The sequence below is a fragment of the Phyllostomus discolor genome, chromosome 10 (assembly GCF_004126475.2).
Source record: "Phyllostomus discolor isolate MPI-MPIP mPhyDis1 chromosome 10, mPhyDis1.pri.v3, whole genome shotgun sequence".
NCBI lineage: Eukaryota > Metazoa > Chordata > Mammalia > Chiroptera > Phyllostomidae > Phyllostomus > Phyllostomus discolor.
This window is the reverse complement of record NC_040912.2, coordinates 72,398,718-72,410,038: the sequence shown is the minus strand read 5'-3', so window position 1 is coordinate 72,410,038 and position 11,321 is coordinate 72,398,718.

Sequence of the window (11,321 nt, the reverse complement as noted above, 5' to 3'; positions counted from 1 at the left end):
ATATATAGAAAGCCAATATATTCCTTTCTACCCTATACGTTATCCAAACCATCTAAGGAAAAGGTATATAACACTTTGTCTTGCAGAATACTTAACATTGCTCTGTCCAGTATGGCTTGATTTGAGCTTTGTCCTGTGAACCTAAAGGTTGCTGGTTCTATTCCCAGTCAGGACACATACCTAGGTTGTGGATTAGGTCCCTGGCCAAGGTGCACATGAGAGGCAACTGATCTTTGTTTCTCTCTCACTATCAGTGTTTCTCTCCTTCTCTCTCTCCCTCCCTTCCCCTCTCTCTAAAGTCAATAAAGAATGTCTTCAGGTGAGAATTTTAAAAAAGTGTTAATATGAGAAAGACTCCTTTAATTAATTTCCAAAGAATCCGAGTTGTTTTATTTTGACAGAAAGAAAGAGTAAATGATAAGTGAAAAGATTAAATGACAATGTCAATCTACAAATGTCTGCATAACATCAAATAGCTTGATTTCTTTGCAGTTGTAAAAATATAAAACATTTGTTTGGGTTTCATGAAGACATATTTTATTAAGGCTGGTCTATTTTTAGAAAGGGATGTAAGAGTAGGTAAATATGATTATTATTTTGAGAAGTGTCTCTAGATTCTACAATTTAGAACCATGGAAGGTATGACTACTGAGATAATATTCTACTTAAATAGAAAAACACACCCCCAAATTTCCTGCCATTAAAAATATGTTTGATAATCTCACCTACGGAGCTAACAAAGGAATTTAGGAAGTTTTGCAATAATTGCACGTCTCAATTTTAAAAGCTCATTTTTTCACCCCACATGCCTTCCTATATTCCAAACATTGTGGTTTTGTTTCTTCATGTTTTTCCCCCAGGGAAAGTAGTTTTCTTTGCACACACAGTTATCAGTTTTCAAGGTCTTTAATTTGCCTCTCTACTGGTCACAGCTATCTTACATCCAATGTGGTGTCAGAACTTACTAATTCCATTATGTAAGTTATTAAAATGGAACAATCAGGGACAACTGTTCGCAAGTCCAAGAGAAGTGGTAAAAATCTTATGCAACTAATCCTTTTGTTATTTGAAATGACTATAAAAGGTAATAGATATATCAGCAATTAGATCAGCAGTGCAAAGAAAATGCAATACAGGAAAGAACTTCAACATAAAAGCAATTGTTAAAAAAAGAAAAAGATCTCCTCTCTTGGTTCTTTGGAATCATTGCCCCATACATCCAAATTTTAACAAATCTTTGTTTTATTGTTGTTCAGTTATAGTTGTCCCAATATTTCCCACCATTGCTCTCCCCTTCCCTGAACAACCCCCCTCCCACAGTCAATCCCCACCCCATTGTCCATGTCCATGGGCCTGGCTTGGCCCTTCCTCTTCTTTTCCCTGTTATCCCTCTCCCCCAGCCCCTCTGGTTACTGTCATTCTGTTCTTTATTTACATGTCTCTGGTTCTATTTCACTCATTTATTTGTTTTGTTGATTAGGTTCCACTTAAAGGTGAGATCATATGGTATTTGTTTTTCACTGCCTGGCTTATTTCACTTAGCATAATGCATAATACAACCAGTTTCATCCATGCCATCTTGAAGGATAGGAGCTCCACCTTTCTACTGTATACGTAGTATTCCATTGTGTAAATGGACCGCAGTCTTTTCATCCACTCATGTACTGATGGGCACTTAGGCTGTTTCCAGCACTTGGCTATTGAAAATAATGCTGCTATGTACATAGGGGTGCATTGATTCTTTTTAATATGTGTTTCAGGATTCTTAGAGTATAATCCTAACAGTGGAATTGCTGGATCCAAAGATAGTTCCATTTTCAGTTTTTTGAGGAAATTCCACAGTTTTTCACAGTGGCTGCACCAGTCTGCATTCCCACCAAGAGTGAACTAGGGTTCTCTTTCCTCCACAACCTCTCCAGCTCTTGTTTATTGATTTGTTTATGATGGCCATTCCGACTGATTTGAAGGGGTAGCCCATTGTAGTATTTTGCATCTCTCTAATGTTTATTAGTGATGTCAAGCATCCTTTCATATGTCTATGCACCGTCTTTATCTACTCCTTGGAGAAGTGTCTGTTCAGGTCGTTTGTCCATTTTTTAATTGGAGTGTTTGTTTTCCTGGTGTGGAGTTGCATGAGTTCTTTATATACTTTGGAGATCAAACCCTTGTCTGAGGTATCATTGGCAAATATGTTTTCCCATACAGTTTGATTCCCTTTTCATTTTGTTGGTGTTTTCTTTAGCCATGCAGAAGCTTTTTTAATTTGAAATAGTCCAATTTATTTATTCTTTCCTTCATTATTCATTGATGTAGGGAACATTATCAGTGAAAATATCGATGCCTGGGATACCTAAAAATTTCCTGCCTATGTTCTGTAGGACTTCTATGGTGTCATGACTTATATGTAAGTCTTTTATTCTTCTTGAGTTTACTTTAGTGTATAGTGTAAGTTGGTGAGCGAGTTTCATGTTTTCGCATGTGCATATCCTGATCTCACAACACCATTTGTTGAAGAGGCTGTTTTTACTCCATTTTATGCTTCTGCTCCCTTTGTCAAATATGAATTGACCATAGAGATATGGGCTTATTTCTGGGCTCTCTATTCTATTCCATTGATTTATGTGTCTGTTCTTATGCCAATACCAAACTGGTTTTGATTACAGTGGCCTTGTAATACAGTTTGATATCAAGTATTGTGATCCCTCCTACTTCGTTCTTCTTTCTCAGAATTGCTGAGGCTATTCAAGGTAGTATATGGTTCCACATAAGTTTTTGAAATATTGGTTCTATATCTGTGAAATATGTTATTGGTGTTTTAATAGGGATTGCATTGAATTTGTAAATTGCTTTGGGTAGTATGGACATTTACAGATTGCATTGAATCTGTAAATTGCTTTGGGTAGTATGGATGTTAATTCTTACAGTCCATGAGCATGGTACATACTTCCATGTGTTTGTGTCCTCCTTAATTTCTTTCTTCAGTGTTGTAGTTTTCTGAGTACTCATCTTTTACCTCCTTGGTTAAGTGTATTCCTAAGTATTTTATTTTTCTTGTTGATACAGTAAGTGTTTTTCTTTCTAATTTCTGTTTCTGATATTTCATTGTTGGTGTACAAAAATGCCTTTGATTTCTGATTCTTGACTTCATATCCCACTCTCTTGCCAAATTTACTTATTAGGTCAAGTAGTCTTTTGGTGAAATCTATAGGGTTTTCTATGTGCACTATGATGTCATCTGCAAACAATGACAATTTTACTTCCTCCTTTCCAATTTGAATGCCTTTCCTTTCCTTTTCTTGTCTGACCAGTGTGACTAGAACTTCCAGTAGAAGTGATGAAAGCAGACATATCTGTCTTGTTCCTGATCTTACGGGGGAAGCTTTTAGTGTTTGCTCATTGAGTCTGGTATTGACTGTAGATTTCTCATATATGGCCTTTATTATGTTAACATATGCTCTTTTTACTTCCACTTTGCTGAGCATTATTATCATGAATCAGTGCTGTACTTTATCAAATGCTTTTTCAGCATCTATTGATATGACCACGTGATTTTTGTCTTTCATTTTGCTTATGTGATGTATTACACTTAATGATTTGCAAATATTGTATTATTCTTGCAACCTGGGGATGAATCCCACTTGATCATGGTGTATGATCTTTTTAATGTATTGCTGGGCCTGGTTTACAAGTATTTGCTGAGGATTTTAGCAGTTATGTTCATCAGTGATATTGGCCTATAGTTTTCTCTCTTTGTTTTGCTTTTATCTGGTTTTGGAAATGGGATCATCCTGGCCTCCTAAAAAGAGTTTGAGAGTGTTCCCTCTTCTTGGATTTTTTGGAATAGTTTGAGAATAATTGTGTTTAGCTCTTCCCTAAATATTTGGTAAAATTCTAGTTTTTATTCCTCTTAAATTTTTTCAAATTGGTGATTAAATTTACAAGTATACAAATTATTTGGAATGTTTTAGACACTTCCCAGAAGCCATTGAGCCTCTAAATGGTTGAAACTATTTACATAATTAAAATTTTCTACCTTTACACAGGATATTCAGTGTTTCAGAATTTGCATAAACTCTCATTTTATTTATCTGTGTTCTTTGGAAATCCCTGCTGCAAAACTGAATATAGAAGTAGTTACAAATGATAATGAGGAAACAAGAGATTACTTCTTTTGCAATATCTCAATTCCATTATCTTTAATGCTAAGGGAATCTGCTCCTAGACTACTTTATGTTAGAAGAAAACAAAAAGACAGCTGAAAATCATCATTTCATAGCTTTGTGTTTAGGGAACATTCCAAAGAACAATTTTTATGTTCACTCTCTGTCTGTTCAGCACTTTGGTGTCTGTCCCTACACATATCGATAATTCCTGTTTACGAAATAAGGCTGAATTTAACAACATGAAGAATTCGGTTTCACACATTGTGGAGTATGCAAATGTTGGTTCAAAAATGAACTGCTCTGCTAACTTACATTTTCTGAATGAAAGAGTGGATGATTGATGGCAAAGTGAACAATTTAAAGATAAGTGTGTATGTATAATGGAGAGATGTGGTACATGAGTATGTTTCTCAGCAATGTGTGTCTACCTAAGGATAATACACAAATTGCCTTTTGTTTGAGAGCATCAATTTTAAATCAATCCCTTTCAGTTAATCAGTAAAAAAAAAAGAGGCTGGTCTGGCTCCTGACACAGTCTTTACGTTTATTATTAATTTTGCTCCCAGAATTTATGATTTATTTATTTTTCAACATCTAGCTCACACAGCATACACTGACAGATCAGCTCTGATTTAAGTTTCAGGAGATTTTCAAGCCACATTTTATACAGGATAAATATCTCTTAGAAATGAAGTTATTTTCAAACTCATCCAAAATATTAGGTAAAACAATTAGGCACATTTAGAAAATATAAGTTAAAAACCAAGTTGTGATAATATCCAACTGTGTACATAAAATATATTAAACAGAAAACAAAAAAATATGTAATTAAACAATAAGAATACAGTATGAGAGGATTCTACACTGCACACCAACCTAAATTATCCTTCCCCTGCCAGGTACATCATTTGATTTTCCTTGTAAACTTCCTTTTTACACTCAGAATTAGATCCTCTCTCTATGGACCTCCAATCAATAGGGATCAGACAGAAGGCCCACAACTTGCTCCTGTCATAACCCAAACTCTAACTCCATGCCCTCTTTCTCTGAATTCTACCACCATGTGTTTGGAATCTTCAGAACTGAACTAATTATAACCTTTATCTATTTTGTATCAATCACCAGAGGAAGCTTAGGTCTCCAGGCTATTCCTCATTCTCCAGATTTTAATTCCCAGAATGCTCTACAGTTCCTTTTCGACCCACCTTTCCACTTCCACAACTCCTGGAATTCTTCCAGGAATTTTTCTCTAAAAATTATTACATCCTCACAGGCTTCTCTGGCCCAGGATGAGAAGCATTACTCACGCACACACATTTGAGAGGATGTTTTCTCTGGAGAAGTGTAATCAAAAAAGCTCTGGACTAAGAATTGGACCCATTAGATGGAGGCAATATTGTAACTCAGGTCTTTGCTGCCCAAAGTATGGTGGACTCGAAGGGTTTTTATAACCCAAGATCTTGTGAGAAACTCAGAAACTGAGATTCTACAATAGACCAATGAATTCAGAATCTGTATCGTACTATGTATTTATACACACATTAAAGTTTAAGACGCAATGATATCAGGTTAATTAAAAGAATGTGGTGACCAAATTTATAATCACCAGGCAAGTCTCAAAGCAAAGATCTCGAAATACTGACATTTCAAGGTGTGTCACAGGAGGTTTCCTGTGACACAGATAGTTAGCTGCCATCAAAACTAACACCCCCTCTTCCACTGCCTAGAATTGCCATTGGGAAGCCGCAGTGTAGCGCGAGATTACATTTCCCAGACACTTAGCATTGAACGAGTCCTGGCCGCTCTAGTTTGAGTAAACACGATGTATGTCACTTTCAGGTCAGGGGACCAAAAAGCAATATGATATCTCTAACATTCTCTTTCTCTTCCTGCTATGTAGAACAAGTATAATTCCAAGATATGACAGTCAGTGTTTCTGAATTTCTCCAGAGAGAAAAATCACCTACTGACCAGAAAAAATAAAAATTTCTATTGTGTTTGAGCCTTTACACACTTCAGGTTTGGTTTGTTCTAAAAACTACCTATGCTTTATACAGTAAAAATTCCCAACCAAGTATCTAGGCATACATCTGATCCATTTACAATAAAGCTCAGCAATCAGTAAGGCCCACTTCTGCACAAGGCTTTTAATTAACATTTTAGTGCCATATTCTTAAATATGAATGGGTGGCAATATCACCAAATGCTAGAGGAAAGCCTCTAAAGGTTTTAAAGACAAATAGGCAAATAGGCAAAAGCAAAAGAAGTCATTAACACCAAGAAAAGCAAAAGTTATACAAGAAAAAATAATAATCAGAGTATATTACAGGACTTATATGAACAATATCTACAAAGTCATAATAACATAGCCAGGAAAGCCCTGTTTAACAAATAATTGTCGTATAACTATATTGGGAGACAGAGGAAGGAGGAAGAGTATGGGGATGTGGGGATATGAGAGACAGCAGTCCTTATCTTCCAACCAAAGTTGTTTATTGCTTATACTTAAAAATAAAAAAAGCAGCATAAGTATTTCATGTATATAGAAGTAAATACAAGAAGATACAGTTAAAGAGTTGAAAATACTGTCAGGCTTTGGAGTGAGGAGAGGCACAAGGCAAATACAGTTCTGTGATTCTAAAATTAATGAGACATTTTAACTCTAAATTTTGCACATGTATAAATGTGAAAAATAAAAATTAAATTAAATATAGAAAACAATGTGAAAGTTATTTTATTTTTTCCTTATTTAATTTAACCTGGTAGCATAATACTTTATTAAAATTAGTTAATTCTACAATTCTATATATTTTTGCTATCCCATTCTACTTATCACTAAATTTTGTCAGCTCATTCAATTTAAAGATGAGGCTCTATATTTCATTAAATTTGCATATAAATAGTCACATTGAAAACAGACATAGAAATAATCTTCAATTATTCCACTGAAATTATTATTTTACCATAAGTATTTTATGTTATCTCAAAACAATGCATTTAACTTTCTAGTAATATTACTATAATTTTCAAATATGGAATTGCTTTTGCTAGTGAACTGGGACTCTTAGAGGAGGTAAGAGGAGAAAGGAAATTAAATTAAAATAAAATCTTATACTAAACCTTAAACAATGTACTTTGAAAGCATTCCAGGCATATAAGCCCATTTTGGACCACTACAAACAGACTTCAGTGGTGGGGGTCCAAACTGAAACTAAGCTATAGTTAACTACACAAACTAGGAAATAGCAAAATATATGAGTAATACACCAGTGATGTTTCTTCAGATTCCTCTTGCAAGGCATTGCTCAGTTCCTTCCATAAGGTAACAGTGAAATGTGCACTCTATCTGACTCTTTCTTAATTCTCACCTGCATTTCTCCCATGGCCTGCAGGAAAATAGCTCCTGCCTTAAATATGCAATTACTAGAGAAATTATGCTTGAGGCTTGAGATTTTGGCAAAGATTTGCAGGAGCATCAAGACAGGACTCAGATCGGCAGGGGTCAAAGGAGCAGGAATAAGAGATTTAGAAACTTCATGCTCTTTCTTGGATCCCTGTTGGTGACTAGATGTCTGTGGTCTTCACACACCTCTTTCCCTGCCGGGTCTACCTTTCCCTGATGTAAAAGAAGCCTGAATTCTGGACTCTCTTAAGACAGATATGAGGAAGCCCTCTGTGCCCCCCATCATCTCAACCTGTGGTCTTCCTGTTCAATAAAAAGTTCCTACTTTGAACTCTGATGTTTTGAATATTAGCCTTTGAAGAGTTGGACACACGAACATTGAACCTGTGACATTTATAAAACTTCTTTCATACCCAGGCTACATGACGGGAATACTTAAGAAAGTCACATGACAAGCTACATTAGAAGGCCCTACTCCTAAAACTCTTAATTTGAAACTAAAAGTGAAATTTGGAGTCAGAATACTAAGCATTATAATTGACAAATGTGTTACTGAATAGCCAAGGAGTACTTTTTTATCCTGTGATCGTTTTCCATTTATGACCATGTTTTTTTTTTCACTAAAATTACTAGAAACATACAAAATGCTCCAGCTCATGTAGAATATAGATTTCTAAAAATTTACTGCCACAAAGAGTTAATTTTTTATATTAATGTGACTCCTGTTTCAGATTATTAAAAAAAATAACATTATTTCTGAACTTCATTCTGATCACAGAAGTTAAACCCAGGATAGGAGCAGAGATAGAAAACAAACTGAGAGTGATTCCACTTCAGCCTTGTATTTATAGAGATTGCAGCTTCAAAAACAAAGACTTCTTATGCATTAATTATATTTTGTCACTTTACATAATAATATAACCTGCAGTCTGTTTTCTAAATCACCTGGAGATTGCAAATTGTTTTTACAATTATCTGATTTTCTATCAAACTGGGGCAGAGATGCTCAAACTGTGAGGCTGATCACTGCGAGGAGACTTCAATTTTTTTCATGAGAATATAAAAGCCCACCCAAGGAAAAGGGTGGTATATTTCTCTGCTCACTAATTATCTTCACTAATGGCTGAGAAAGCAAAAGCATTTAATTAGGAATATTTTGGTACATTTTATTTCTGTAGGATGGAGTATATTATTTCTGTTCCATAGGGGTCATCAAAAGATATTTAACCGTTTCATTAGCATTTATACACTAAGGAGTAAAGATGTACAACTGGCCATTAGATAATGTGGAGGTTAGGGGTGCCATCCCCTCATGCATTTGAAAATTTGGGTATAATTTCTGACTCCCCCAAAATTTAACCACTAATAAGCTTTCAAATACTAAGAAGAAAGATTTATTTGATGTTAACCCCTCAAAAATTATCTGCTAAGTTGGACTCCCCATGGTCAACTGAGAGCCCAGATTTTTAAGTAATAAAAGCCTAGGGGCCATTTGCTGATGGGGCTCACCATGTACTCCTTACGCTGGGAAGAACCTCAGACTGAGCTCTGTTTCCCTCACTGATTCCTCTGCTAATTTTTGCTGTCTGAGTCAACTACTGTAGTAGAATTCCTGGTTTTCTTTTTTGACCAGTGGACTGAGATCTGCTTTGTCCAAGCAGAACTGCTTTGTAACAACAAATCAGGATGCACAATGCTGGTCAATCATGACAGTGAGATTCAAATCAGTCAGAATTGCATGAATTTGGATACCTCATTTACATAAAGTGTACCTAACTGGAATTTGGGTAGAAACTTTCAGTATAAAACGTAGTCTCCATTTTGTCTCAGTGGAATACAACTTACATTGCTACATAAATCTGTACTTCAGCTCCTTTTGCTCAAATAAACACTATTTGGTTTTTATAACAGTCTAAAATTAATTTTAGCCTACAGGCTACTAATGACATAACACTCAACACATATTTTGTATGTTATATGAATTATATACCATATTTTCACAATAAAGTAAACTAAGGATAATAAAATATTGTTAAGAAAATCATAAGGTAAATAAAATAAATTTACAGTATTTATTGAAATATTTACAGTATTTTACTGAAAACATATATAAGAGACCTATTCAGTTCAAACCTGTAAAGTTCAAGGGTCAACTGTAATTTATTTTGGTTATCAGATTAATAACTGTCATATCTGGATGTCAAAGTAGATAGAAATGTAAATGCTTCAATAAATCAAAAAATAAGGGTTCTATTTGCTTAATAACATATCCTATAGATACTCAATGGAAAAATATCTCTAATTTGTTATATGACCCCTCACAAAAGAGGAGTATCAAAGCATTACAAAATATTTTCCCTGTAACAATTTTAGAATGAGATTGAAGATGAGAATAATATGCCAGCCCAAAATATGCCCCATTAACATATTGATTATTTTGAACTGATTATTTTTAAGAAACAGCAGACATAAGAAAAATTCTGAAAAAAATAGCAGAAGTTCTGAAAATCAAGTAGAAGTTCCCCTTTTGTAAGAGACATTTGCAGTCTATAAATGTCCATTAGTAAGGGTGTCTCCCTCTTTGTACAAAGGAATACGAAGATGAACTAATTCTCTAGAAACTCTCATCAATGGAGAAGGCAGAAAGATAAATCTGTATAACAATCCCATAACCTTGTTCATAGAGCCTTTTCTTTTCTTTTTTTTTTTTGAATTGTTCTTTTTTTTTTAAAGATTTTATTTTTATTTATTTATTTTTAGGGAGGGAAGAGAGGGGGAGAGAGAGAGAGAGAAACATCAATGTGCGGTTGCTGGGGGTTATGGCCTGCAACCCAGGCATGTACCCTGGCTGGGAATCAAACCTGGGACACTTTGGTTCCCAGCCCGCGCTCAATCCACTGAGCTACGCCATCCAGGATACTATTCTATTCTGTATTATTCTATAATAAACATTTTTGTATTTGTTTATACCAAATGACCTCTATTAACTCTGTATGGTCTCAAAAATAATACAGAAAATGTAGAAATATAGAAATAATGATTTAAGCATTGTGTACATTTTAATATACTTTCTACTAATAATTTTGTTTATATTTTCTGGAAGAAAAACACTAAATCTACAATTTTGTATTCTGTTTTTTGTTCTATTTAACATTATTTTCTATGAGTTTACATGCACACAGATTCAAAAGCGTATCATTAGGTGTATGGACCAAAGCCTTTAAAGATGTGCTGGGAAGATATTAAACAGTTAGTATAATTGTTTTACCTAGTTCAAAGTTGTGTTAACTGAAAAGACTATGTAGAAGAGAAAAACATCCCCCTTCTTTCCTTCCAGGTTCTTTAGCTTGTCAAATCATTAAATTTATGTAAAACATTAACAGGAGAAAAGAAACAAAAGTTTAATAACACATATATCTCATACATGCATGGAAGAGACTCAGAATAACTAAGTAAGTCCTCCAAAGTGTCAGAGAACTGTCACCCTAAATGCCATCTTCAACTAAAGACAGAAAGAAGATATTGGGGGTGGGCGTCAGTTATGGGGAGTTACCAGGAAAAGCTCAGTAAACAAGGGTGAGGTTGTGGTGCAGATTTGAGTCTATATCTCTCCATCGGTGTTTCCAGAGATTTCGAGTCATCCTTCTCAATACAGAGAGGAGAATTTTACTTATAAATGTGAATGTCTCTTACATAAAGATCTCTTCTACTCAGTTTTCAGATGCTCTTTTGTGTCTGCTGTCTCTTAAAAATAC